Genomic DNA, 13,359 nt, shown 5'->3' with positions numbered 1-13,359 from the left:
AAACAACCATCCAGAATGAAAAACTGATCATGAACTCAGGCACTTCAAGATTGATATTGCTGCTCTGCAGCAGATCCATAAAGCAGGCGAAGGGCATTTATAGAGTCATGGAGATGTACGGCATAGAAATAAACCCTTCGGTCCAACTCGTCCATATCAACTAGATATCCCAAATTAATCTAGTCCCATTAGCCAGCATTGGGCCCACATCCCTCTAACCCTTCCCATCCATACACCCAACCAGTTGTCTTTTAAACGTTGCAATTACACCAGCTTCTTCTGGCAATTCATTCCATATATGCTCCACCCTCTGCATGAAAATATTGCCCGTTAAGTCCTTTTACATCTTTCCCCTCTCACCTTAAACCTATACTTCTAATTTTAGATTTCCCTACCCTGGGGAAAAGACCTTGACTATACACCCTCTCCATGCCTCTCATATTTTATTAACCTCCATAAAGGTCACCCTTGATGCTCCAAATAACCCCAGCCTATTCAACCCCTCCCTACAGCTCAAACCCACCAATCAGCAACATCCTTGTAAATATTTTCTGAACCTTTCAAGTTTAACAACATCCTTCCTATATCAGGGAGACCAGAATTACTTGCAGTATTCCAGAAGTGACCTAATCAATGTCCTGTACAGTGACATGAGGACCTCCCAACTCCTATACAGAATGCACTACCAATAATGGCAAGTGTACCAAATGCCTTCTTCACTACCCTGCCAACCTGCAACTCCACTTATGATGAAGAAAACCCAAGGATCAGCTTAGGATGAATGGAATTGGATTCAGAATCATGAATGAGCTCATGAACCAACTCTCAGAGCTCCCTGTTGTCTTCAATGATTACTTTATGACTCTCTGTCTCCAACTTGTCAAGAACCAGTACATTATGATCATGAGTGCCCATGCTCCAACACTTGATGCCATAGATAAGTCCAAAGAAGGCTTCTATTCCACCTGGTCACCATATTCATCAACATCCTTGGGAAAATAAAATTATCATCCTTGGGATCTACAGTATCAGGATTGGAAAGGATGCCCAACCTTGGAAGGGAACTATTGGAAAGGAAGGAGTCGGGAATTGCAAATCCAACAGGATTCTCCTGCTCACCAAATGTGCAGAACACCACCTACACACCATCAGATCGAAAAGACCAGTTTAAGATTGTTTGGAATGAAAGCACTGACACACAATTGACTATATCATCATTCAATCCTTAGACCAAAAGGATATCCTCATCACCAAACTGATGATCAATGTAGATGACTGCTGGACAGACCACAGACCATCCATTAAATGCCACCACAAGCAACTGAAGACAAAGAAACACTTCAGAAAAAAGCTCAACATTGAGTGGTTTCAAGAGCCAAGCACGCTGGTGAACTTCCAATGAAGTTGTTACTAAAATCTCCAAAGAATTCATTTTAATGAATGGAGAAGACCCGCACAGAGCTGAATACACCCATCATCTCATGCTATGAAGAATCCTTTTAAAGTGAATATGTTGTTACTATCAAAGATCCTTTCTGTGGATTGTCACCTTGCTACAGTGAAGAGGCTTGAGTGCTTCATTGATCCTGAAAGTGATGTTGTCAGAACTTCTGAATTCTAGGCAGGGCAAACCATGATGGTAAGATAAACCAGGAAACATCAAGACTGGTTTAACAAGAATGACCACAGTGACAAAAAGAGGCTCTCCATGCGCGGCTAAATAACTTCACAAGTAAGGCAAACAGGAGAATTCACTGAACAGCAAAGGTGAAGTTCCAAAGAAGAACAGAAGAAATAAAGAACTAATGCTGGACTAAGAAAGCTAAAGAGCTGCAACTCCTAATAAGCATGACACGAAGGGTTTCTCCAATGTCACTAAGGCAATATATAGCACAAGACCACCGGCCTGAAACTGGCACGGAGTAGGAAGGAACCCTTTTCAGAGTTAGAGAAAACATCAGCCTCTGCTGGACAGAATACTTCAAAGAACTCCTAAACTATGATATAATCGTTAACGAGGAGATTTGAGGAAATCCTCAACTCTCCATCAAAGACAATCTTGGACTCCTACCTAATGTGGCAGAAATTGAAGCCATCATTAAACAAATGAAGAATGGAAAGTCGCGAGGTAAATCTCCAGCAGAGATTTTCAAACTTGGAGAAGCACAGCTTGCCGGACAGCTCTATCAACTGTTCCTGAAAATCTGCCAATCTCAGGAATACTGCTAATGCCCACGATTCCCCACATTAGGCTATTACACAAAATACAGAGGCATGGGATTGAAGATGATTTAGTGGTTTGGATCAGAAATTGAAAGGATGATGGTTGATGGGAAATGTTCATCCTGAAGTTACTAGTGGTGTACCGCAAGGATCTGTTTTGGGTCCACTGCTGTTTGTCATTTTTATAAATGGCCTGGAAGAGGGCATAGAAGGATGGGTTAGTAAATTTGCAGATGACACTAAGGCCGGTGGAATTATGGACAGTGCTGAAGGATGTTGCAGGTAACAGAGGGACATAGATAAGCTGCAGAGCTGGGCTGAGAGGTGGCAAATGGTGTTTAATGTGGAAAAGTGTGAGGTGATTCACTTTGGAAGGAGCAACAGGAATAAAGAGCAATGGGCTAATGGTAAGATTCTTGAAAGTGGAGATGAACAAAAAGATCTCAGCGTCTATGTACATAGATCCCTGAAAGTTGCCACCCAGATTGATAGGGTTGTTAAGAAGACAAATGTTGTGTTAGGTTTTATTAGTAGAGGGATTGAGTTTCGTAACCATGAGGTTATGCTGCAGCTGTACAAAACTCTGGTGCGGCCACACTGGGAGTATTGTGTACAGTTTTGGTCATTGCATTATAGGAAGGATGTGGAACGTTTGGAAAGGGTTCAGAGGAGGTTTCCTCAGATGTTGCCTGGTATGGAGAGAAGGTTTAGAGTCATAGAGTCATAGAGGTGTACAGCATGGAAACAGATCCTTCGATCCAACCCGTCCATGCCAACCAGATATCCCAACCCAATCTAGTCCCACATGCCAGCACTTGGCCCATATCCCTCCAAACTCTTCCTATTCATATACTCATCCAAATGTCTTTTAAATGTTGCAATTGTATTAGCCTCCACCACTTCCTCCGGCAGCTCATTCCATACAAGTGAAAAAGTTGCCCTTGAGGTCTCTTTCCCCTCTCACAAATGCCCTCTGGTTCTGGACTCCCCACTCCAGGGAAAATACTTTGTCTATTTGCCCTATCCACACCCCTCGTGATTTTATCAACCTCTGTAAGGTCACCCCTCAGCCTCCAACGCTCATGGGAAAACTCTTCCTATAAGCTCAAATCCTCCAACCCTGGCAACATCCTTGTAAATCTTTTCTGAACCCTTGCAAGTTTCACAACATCTTTCCAATAGGAAGGAGGCCAGAATTGCACACAATATTCCAACAGTGGCCTAATCAGTGGCAGCAACATGACCTCCCAACTCCTGTACTCAATACTCTGACCAACAAAGGAAAGCATAATACCAAACGCCTTCTTCACTATCCTATTTACCTGTGACTCCACTTTAAAGGAGCTATGAACCTGCACTCCAAGGTCTCTTTACAAGGAAAGGTTGAGGGACTAGAGGCTGTTTTCATTAGAGAGAAAAAGGTTCAGAGGTGACTTTAGTGAGACATATAAGATAATCAGAGGGTTAGATAGGGTGGACAGTGAGAGCTTTTTTCCTTGGATGGTGATGGCTAGCATGAGGGGGCATAGCTTTAAATTGAGAGGCAATAGGTACAGGACAGATGTCAAAGGTAGTTTCTTCACTCAGAGAGTAGTAGGGATGTGGAACAGTATGCCTGAAACAATACTAGACTCGTGAAGTTTAAGGGCATTTAAATGGTCATTGGATAGATATATGGATGAAAACGAAATAGTGTAGGTTAGATGGCTTCAGATTGGTTTCACAGGTCAGCGCAACATGGAGGGCCAAAGGACCTGTACTGCGCTGTAATGTCCTATGTTCTATGTAATACCATTGTTTTCGAGAAAGGAGACAAAGTGGACTGTGGGAACTACTAAGGAATTTCCCTACTCTTCATCATCAGGAAGATCATCACCCAAATCCCTACTAGTGACCTTCTCCAGTCTCTGAGGAAATCCTTTCTGAAAGCCACTGTGGGTTCTGGCCAAACCATGGAACTATGGACAGCATTTTCATTGCTCAGCAACTTTCAAGAGAAATGCCAGGAACAACACTAAACACTGAGCAGGGCCTTAATTCAATGTGACCAAGGCTTTAGACTCAGTTAAACTGGTGGTGCTACAAAAGGCTGGCTGTCCAGTGAAATTCATCAATATCCTCCACCTCCTCGATGACAAGATATTGGCGATGGTCCTCATCAACGGTAATATGACAGAATTCTCTGAGGTCTAAGCAGGGATCAATCTGAGGTGTATCATCGCCTCCACTCTTTTCTCCACCACCATTCTTCACCTTGTTAAGAACAAGCTTCCCAGTGGTGTGGACATTGTCTACAAGATGGTCAGAAAATGTTTTACCTTCAACCAGTTGAAATTAAAAAAGAAAACATCAAACTCGCTTGTGGAATTTCTACGTGTGGATGACAATGTCACCTTTGCTGTCTCAGAAAAAAATCTTCAAGCTTTGTTTAATGCCTTCATAGAAGAGTACTGAACAATTGGTCTCAGTCTCAACCTCAAGCAGGCTCAAGTCTTTTACCAACCCATACCAAGTCAAGTTCCAGTCCATCCCTCCATTAAGATCAATAGACAAATCCTCCCATTTCCCTTTGTGGAGATTCAATATTGTATCCAATCTGCGACTGCCACCTATGGATGCCTAATGATTAGAGTCTTTGATGACTGTAACATCTATGCTGATACCAAGATCCTTCTGCACAAGGCAGTCATCTTTCCAACTACTCTATAGGGTTCCAAAACTTGGACTACGTTTAGATGCCACGTCAAGGCCCTTGAGAGTACCATTAATGCCTTTTAAGACAACTTTTACAGATGCACCACAGAAGGTTTTCTGGGTATGACAACTGGTTTGCCCAGGATGTAAGAAACTACAGAAAGTTGTGTGCACAATCCAGACCATCATGGAAGCCAACATCCCAAACATGGACTCCATTTCCACTTGCTGCACAAAGGCTGCCAACATCATTAAAGACCCTACCCATCCAGGTAATGCATTTTCCGACCTCTTCTATCAGGCAGAAGATACAGAAGCTTGAACGCACACACCAACAAGTTCAAGATCAGTTTCTTCCCTGCTGTTATTAGGCTGCTGTATGGACCTCTCTAACTGCAAATAATGTTGATCTTGCTAAATGCTTATCTTGCTTTGTGTGCCTCCTATCCAGCCATAACCTTGTATGCATTGCTCTGTCTAAGCACCCTATGATCTGCATGTCCTTCTTTGCTATGATTAGCCTGTACTGCTCACAAAATAAATTTTTTCACTGCACTTAGGTACATGTGACTACAATAAATCAAATCAAATATTCTCTGCAACAAATGGGAGTATAGGCAAAGTAACATCAGCATCTTTAAAGAAGCTAAAAGCATCAGCATTGAGGCTACAATCATCCAAAACTAACTCCACAAGGCCAGCCATTTGCTTACAATACCCAAGTTCCAACTGCCAAAGCAAACCTTCTTCACCCAGCTCAAGGAAGGCATTCAAATGAGAGGAGGACAAAGGAAGCATTTCAAAACCTCCTTGAAGACTTCCCTCCAGAAATGCAACATAGAGGTCAACATATTCATTCAGAATAAACTGACTTGGAGGAAACTCCTGTATGAAGGGACACAATTCTTCAAGAACACCGTCAGCAAGAGGAAGTATGGACAAAGAAACTGGAGAAAGGAATGCCAATGATCTCAAGGCCAAGAACCACTTGCACCTTCCAGAAGCACCTGCTAAATACATGATCGGAGATGCAGCTCTTGGATCGGGCTCATAAGCCACACAAGAACCTACAGATCCTGTGACACAGAATTTTCTAGGTGGATGATCATGCTCATTAGCGAATGATTTCCAATATATATCAACGAGAAATTTGTATAATTACAATAGATAGGTAATTGGGAAACTATAACAGGAAAATGAAAATATCTATTAAATGTCTTTTATCTTTTCTGTGAGGAGATGTGATGGAAGTTGATAATTTATTATATTATTTGGAAACTTATATTTTAAGTTTCAGCTTTAAGACGATTTGCATTTCTATATTATTTGTTAAGAAGGGGTTCCATACGTTTGGAAAACGTGGTTTGTAAAAAAAAAGCCCTTGAGATGAATTGTTCAGTGGGGTTGGTTGGTGCAGGTGTCCCAGAGATGTTCTCTGGGACATCTCTGAGCCACCCACACCAACCAACCCCACTGCCCCACGGCTGAACACTTCAATTCCACCTCCCACTTCACCAAGGACATGCAGATCCTGGGCTTCCTCCATCACCAAACCCTTATCACCTGACGCCTGGAGAAAGAACGCCTCATATTTTGCCTTGGGGCCTTGCAACCACATGGGATCAATATAGATTTCACCAGTTTCCTCATTTCCCCTCCCCCCACATTATCCCAGTCCCAAGCCTCCAACTCAGCACTGCCCTCCTGACCTGTCCATCATTTTCCCATCTATCCACTCCACCCTCCTCTCCAACCTATCATCTTTTCCCCCACCTTCATCTAACTATTACATTCTCAGCTACCTCCCCCTCAACTACAACCCCCTTCCTATTTAGCTCTCAGCCTCCTGACCCACAAGCCTCATTCTTAATGAAGGGCTTATGCCCAAAACATCAATTTGCCTGCTCCTCGGATGCTGCCTGACATGCTCTGCTTTTCCAATAACACACTCTCGACTCTGATCTCCAGAATCTGCGGTCCTCACTTTCTCCTAATGAATTGTTCCAATGCTTTATAAAACAAAAAGTAGAAGAGTGAGAACAAAAAGAGCTATTTTCTTGCAAGAAGGTGTCTTATGACTCAGGAAAAAAGACAGAAATAAGGTTTTTATAAACCATCCGATGTGCAGGTTTTCCAGAGGGAACAGGTCTGTGGCAACATAGGTGCCGTTAACTTAGCAGTCTCCAAAGCAGTTCAGACTGAAATGAAGTCAGAATTACTAACAGAAAAGCTCCAGAACAGAAGGCATTAAGCTGTCAGAAAGGATGCTATCCTCAAAGGTTATTGAATGCATGAGCTTAAGAAACATATATTAACAGCTTGTTGAAAGGTCTAATGAAGAGACATTAACTAAAGGCAGCAACAAGTGAATAGAGATTTGCCATAAAGAAACAAGTACAGATATGCCCACTGAACAAGGAATGCTAAATTGGAACAGGGTGACCCTACGTTAAGGTTTGATTATCGTGAGTTTTATGTTGAGGGTTAGATCTTTGTTTCTGAAATTTGTAATAAAACTATTTCACTTAGTTCTTTTTTGTGTAAAATAGTTTGTGTTTTTTTTCTTTTGTGTTCTTTTGGTAGAAGTAAATTGACAACTTCTTGACTATGTTAAGTGAATAGCCACGAGACACGAATTGAAAAACTATAACTAAAAACATCAAATTAGGTTTCTCTGGAATCTGACTAGCACTACCATCTGCTGTGAACATAACATTTTAAGATCCTTGTTTCAGATTCAAGCTCCTCACCCTTAAACTGAAACTAAAATTCTCATGTTATGGTGCTTATCTCGATGAGTTTTTACTTTGAGACCATTAACTAATCCATGTTTCTACCATGTTTCCTGGATAGTTACACAACATGTTGTTCTAAAGAACTGGCCTGAATACTCTCTATCCATTGATCCTCACAGCTAATATTCTGAATTAATTTGTCCAATCTATATGAAATGATAGTAAAAGTTTATTTCAATACGTAAGAAACAAACAAGAGGCAAAAGTAGAAACTGAGCCACTCCAAACTGATGATGGAAGGCTAACGCTGGGAGATAAGGAAATAGTTGAAGAACTTAATAAGTACTTTGTGTCAGTCTTCACAGTGGAAGACATGAGTAATATCCCAACAATTGAGGAGAGTCAGGAAACAGAGTTGAGTATGGTAGCCACTACAAAAGAGAAAGTGCTAGAAAAGATAAAAGGTCTAAAATTCGATAAATCTCTTGGACCCGATGGGCTACACCCCAGAATTCTGAGAGAGGTGGCTGAAGAAATAGCGGAGGCGCTGACTGTGATCTTTCAAAAAATGATTGGAGTCAGGAAAAATCCCAGATGATTGGAAAATCATTGTTGTAATCCCTTTGTTCAAGAAAGAATCAAGACAGAAGATGGAAAATTATAGGCCGATTAGCCTAACCTCAGCTGTAGGTAAAATTCTGAAATCCATCATTAAGGATGAAATTTCTAAATTCTTCGAAGTGCAGGGTCGGATTAGAACAAGTCAGCATGGATTTAGTAAGGGGAGTTTGTGTCTGACAAATGTTAGAATTCTTTGAAGAGGTAACAAGTAGGTTAGACCAGGGAAATACATGGATGTCATCTATCTAGACTTCCAAAAGGTCTTTGATAAGGTGCTTCACGGGAGTAAGGTGAGGGCCCATGGTGTTCGAGGTGAGCTACTTGCATGGATTGCGGATTGGCTGTCTGACAGAAGGTAGAGAGTTGGGATAAAAGATTCTTTTTCGGAATGGCACTGGTGACAAGTAGGGTCCTGCAGGGTTCAGTATTGGGGGTCGCAGCAGTTTACTTTATATATTAATGATCTGGATGAAGGGACAGGGAGCACTCTGGTGAAGTTTGCTGATTATACCAAGTTAGGCGGACAGGCAGGTAGTACTGAGGAGGTAGGGAGGCTGCAGAAAGATTAAGACAGTTTAGAAGAATGGTCCAGGAAATGGCTGATGAAATTCGACGTGAGCAAGTGTGAGGTCTTGCATTTTGGAAAAAAGAATACAGGTATGGATTATTTTATAAATGGTGAGAAAATTCATAAAGCCAAAGTACAAAGGGATCTGGGAGTGCTAGTCCAGGATTCTCTAAAGGTTGATTTGCAGGTTGAGTCCATGATTAAGAAAGCAAATGTAATGCTGTCATTTATCTCCAGAGGGTTGGAATACAAAAGCAGCGATGTGCTTCTGAAACTTTGTAAAGCTCTAGTTAGGCCCCATTTAGAATACTGTATCCAGTGTTGGGGCCCACACCTCAGGAAGGACATACCGGCACTGGAGCGTGTTCAACGGAGATTCACACAGGTGATCCCTGGAATGGTAGGCCTAACATATGATGATTGGCTGAGGATCCTGGGATTGTATTCATTAGAGTTTAGAAGGTTGTGGAGAGATCTAATATAAACTTACAAGATAATGCATGGCTTAGAAAGGGTGGACACTGGGAAGTTGTTTATCATTAGGCGAGGAGAGTAAGACCTGTGGGCATAGGCTTAAAATTAGAGGGTCAATTTAGAATGGAAATGAGGAGACATTTCTTCAGCCAGAGAGTGGTGGGTCTGTGGAATTCATTGCCACGGAGCGCAGTGGAGGCCGGGACGTTGGGTGTCTTCAAGGCAGATTTTGATAAATTCTTGATCTTGCAAGGTATTAAAGGCTATGGGAAGAGTGCAGGTAAGTGGAATTGAAACATCCATCAGCCATGATTAAATGGCAGAGTGGACTCGATGGGCCGAATGGCTTTGTTTCCACTCCTATGTCTTATGGTCTTAAGATTCGAATCACGTACAACTATGGCAGTTGCTTTTTTGCTAGCAAACTTATTTCTTGATATGCGTCCTGTTCTACAATGTAGCTATTTAATAACTGTCCATGGTGTTGGAGGTAGTATATTAGCAAGGATAGAGGATTGGCTATCTAATACTTGACAGAGAATAATGACAGCAAGCCAATTTCAGGATGGCAAATTGTAACTAGTGGGGTGCTATAGGGATCAATGCTGGGGCATTGATTACAATTAATTACAGTATATTTATAATTGACTTGGATAAGAAAAGTAAATGTACTACAGCTAGGTGTCTGGAGACACAAAAATAAGCTAGCAGGTATACAATGAAAATAACAGTCTGCAGAAGAATATAGAGAGGATAACTGAGTGGGGAAAAACTTGGCAACTGGAATCGATTGTGGGAAAATGTGAGGCTATGCGCTTTGGCCACAAAAATGCAAGAGCTGAATATTATTTAAATTCAGCAAGATTGCAGAAAGCTACAGCATAGAGGTATGTGGGAGTCCTCATGAGTGAATCACAAAGTGAAAGTGGAGTTCAGGATTATCAGATCAGCCACTATCTAATTGAATGATTGAGCAGACTCAATGGGCTGAATGGCCTACGTCTGCTCCCAAATCTTACAATCTTACTTCTTAAGGGGACTCTGGGAAGGTGGGATGGCTTTGTAGCCAGTGATTCACTATGTGCAGATATCAACTGTCTTCCACGCTCTAAGACAGAGCAATGCCAGTATCTGAGCTGGTGCCTATGAATAGGATGGTGTTTCCTCATCACTGCTATGAGGTTAATTTCTTCCTTCCATGTATGCAGTGGTTGGTCAGGATCTTGGATATTTGAAAACATAAGAATAAGAGCCATGATTTTAACCTATGTCCCATAGGTGGTTCTGAATCAATAATCTGCTATATTAGCAATGATATGGAGGTGGTAATGTTGGAGGGCAAAGAGGTGATTTCAAATAAATCTGTTGGACTATTACCTGGTGTTGTGTTACTTCTGACTTTGCTATATTAACTCTAGAGCCAGCGATTTCACCCAGGTGAGTAATGGGTTTGATGTTGCATTGAACACCAACATCTTTCAAACATTGTAACTGTACCTGTGTCCACCACTTCATCTGGCAGTTCATTCCACACACTAACTACTCTCTGTGTAAAAAAAAAATCATGTCCTTTATAAATCTTACTCCTCTCACCTTAAAAATATGCCCCCTAATTGTGGACTCCCCCACCTTAGGGGAAAGACCTTTACTGTTCACCTTATCTATGATCCTAAGGATGTGGTAAACCTCTAAAATGTCACCCCTCAATCTCCTAAACTCCAGTGAAAAACGTCCCAGCCCATCCAGCCTGTTTTTATAACTCAAGCCCTCTATTCCCAGCAACATCTTGGTTAATCTTTTCTGAACTCTCTACAGTTTAACAATTTCCTTCCTATAACAGGGCGACCAAAAGAGGCCTCACCAACATATTCACTGATCTTGGCCATGCATTAAGTCGTTGAAAATCGACCTGCGCCCTAGCAAATCTCTATAACCTGCTGTTGTGTGATTTTTAACTTTGTACACCCTAGTCCAACACCGGCATCTCCAAATCATTCCTGATTATATGTTGTCACTGATTTTTACAGTCTCCTGCGTCCAGCCCTCTTCCCGAGGCAAATGCCTTCTCGCCTTCTCTCTATTTCTTTTCCTTCTGTCTCCAGTACTGCATCCGCGAACCTGGCAGAGTCTCGGTGGTCTGATGTCGGCAAACACTGGCCAAATACCTGGACAGCAATCAGTTGTGGTTGGGTGCAGCTTTTAAGAACTCATTACAAGGCCAACTCTTTGAAGACGCGGCCTATTGTGATAACAGCCAACGGGGCACTGTGATCCCTCAGAGAGTGAGCGCACGGTCTCGGCGACCCGGTTGAATGGTTAACTTGGCGCAGCTAGACGCCCAGGCCTGTGTTGCTATGGTGACGTGGTGCCGGTCACGTGAGGTCGCCGTTGACGCAAATATATGTCCGCGAGAGACGTTGTGACGTCATCCCACTCCGGCAGCAAAACAACCGGGGCCTGAGGCGGGACGGAGAGCGGGTGAGTCCGGGGCCTGAGGCGGGACGGAGAGCGGGTGAGTCCGGGGCCTGAGGCGGGACGGAGAGCGGGTGAGTCCGCGGTGGCCAGGGCCTGACATTAGGAGAAAGTGAGGAGTGCAGATGCTGGGGATCAGAGTGGAGCGTGTGTTATTGGAAAAGCCCAGCATCCAAGGAGCAGGAGAATCGACGTTTCAGGCATAAGCCCTTCGTCAGGAATTCATTCAGCACCACACTCTTGACTCAGAGCCTGACACTGTCCACTCCCTATGGGTAAAGCGAGCAAGGCGACGAGAAAAGGGTCTTGACGGGGCACACCTCGGTCTGAACCTGGGGTAGTGGAGGTGAGGCGAGGCGAAGGGAGAGTGGAACTGGTTAGGGGGTGTGACTGCAGAGAGATGGAAAGTTGTGGGGGGTAGGAGCCAGTAGTGGGGTGGAATCTGTTCTTCAAGTATCTGGAGAAGTGGTAGACTAGACCTGGTATCTGGGGTGTGGGGGAGGGGGAATGTGGGCCAGTTTGAGGGTGGAGTGGAAGTGGACCCGGTTAAAACCTGGATAGAGTGCATGAGCCTGGTGTGAGGGGTTGGGGGTGGACGGTGGACCTAATGTTGAGCATACTAACGTTGGTATTTGATATCAAGATAGCTATCGAATGTCTTGTTAAGAGGGCAGCCCTTGTTCAATTGAAGCACAACAAATTATATTTGCCTGAATGCCCATTATGGCGGAACTAGAGAATTTGGAGTGTGGTCAGGGACCACTGTGGCCGTATGGAGTGAGTCATGGTATCTCTGTAATGGGAAATCAGCATGAAGTGGTTGTCAGTGCTGTTTGGAAAATTGGACTTGGTGGGAGAGACTGGCCTAGTTTCTAGCAGAGCCAAAATAAACTGCAGATGCTGGAATCCAAAGTGGACAAGCCGGAGGCTGGAAGGACACAGCAAGGCAGGCAGCATCAGAGTTGGAGAAGTCAATGTTTTGGGTGAGGGGGAGTGTAAGGAGGAGCTGCAGATAAAGGGGATTGGGGTGGGGGGGGCAGTGGGATGGGCAGGGTGTTGAGGTAGGGATAGGTGAACACAAGTAGAGGGTATGACCTGGTTGGTAAATGGGAGAAATGAATCTGGTTGGTGGTTAGAAAGGTCCATAAGAGGGGGAGATACTGGGAAGGGAGTTGGGTAATGGAAAGGAGGGTATTTGAAATTGGAGAACTCAATGTTGAGTCCTAAGGGTTTATAGCCTAATAAGTATTGGAGTGAGAAGTCTGAGAATTAGGGAAGGGATGGAATGGCAAGTTATGTAAAGTGTTTGAATACAGGTCTTTCCTCTGTTTGTCTCCAAGCTTGAGAAGGCTCATGCCTGGCAAGTTAATGCCTTCTGAAACCATACGTATCAACCATTTCTGTGTTCCTATTAGTGTTCTTGAATTATGTTCCAAAAGGCAAGATTTTCATTCAATGCAGCAAGATCTGGACAATATTCAGATCTGGGTTTGGGCTGATAAGTGGCTAGAAATATTTTTGCCATACAAATGCCAGGCAATGACCATCTTCAGTAAGATAAAAATCTAACAA

The 13,359-nt window shown here is 43.1% G+C and overlaps 1 protein-coding gene across 4 annotated transcripts in view; it reads left to right on the top strand.

Annotated features, from left to right (window-relative positions):
* The first annotated feature begins 11,744 nt into the window (after positions 1-11,744).
* tbcelb (tubulin folding cofactor E-like b) overlaps positions 11,745-13,359 on the top strand; it is a 62,101-nt gene continuing 60,486 nt past the window's right edge. For 2 of the 4 annotated variants that reach the window (XM_060846998.1, XM_060847001.1), the window contains exon 1: positions 11,745-11,793. The gene's annotated coding sequence lies outside the window, so the exon portion shown is untranslated. Of the gene's footprint in view, positions 11,862-13,359 lie in introns of all 4 variants that reach the window. The other 2 variants (XM_060847000.1, XM_060846999.1) reach the window with 2 other exon arrangements.

The sequence above is a fragment of the Hemiscyllium ocellatum genome, chromosome 29, assembly GCF_020745735.1.
Source record: "Hemiscyllium ocellatum isolate sHemOce1 chromosome 29, sHemOce1.pat.X.cur, whole genome shotgun sequence".
Lineage (NCBI taxonomy): Eukaryota > Metazoa > Chordata > Chondrichthyes > Orectolobiformes > Hemiscylliidae > Hemiscyllium > Hemiscyllium ocellatum.
The sequence above is the reverse complement of the archived record's forward strand: the minus strand, read 5'-3'. Positions and strand labels throughout refer to the sequence as shown.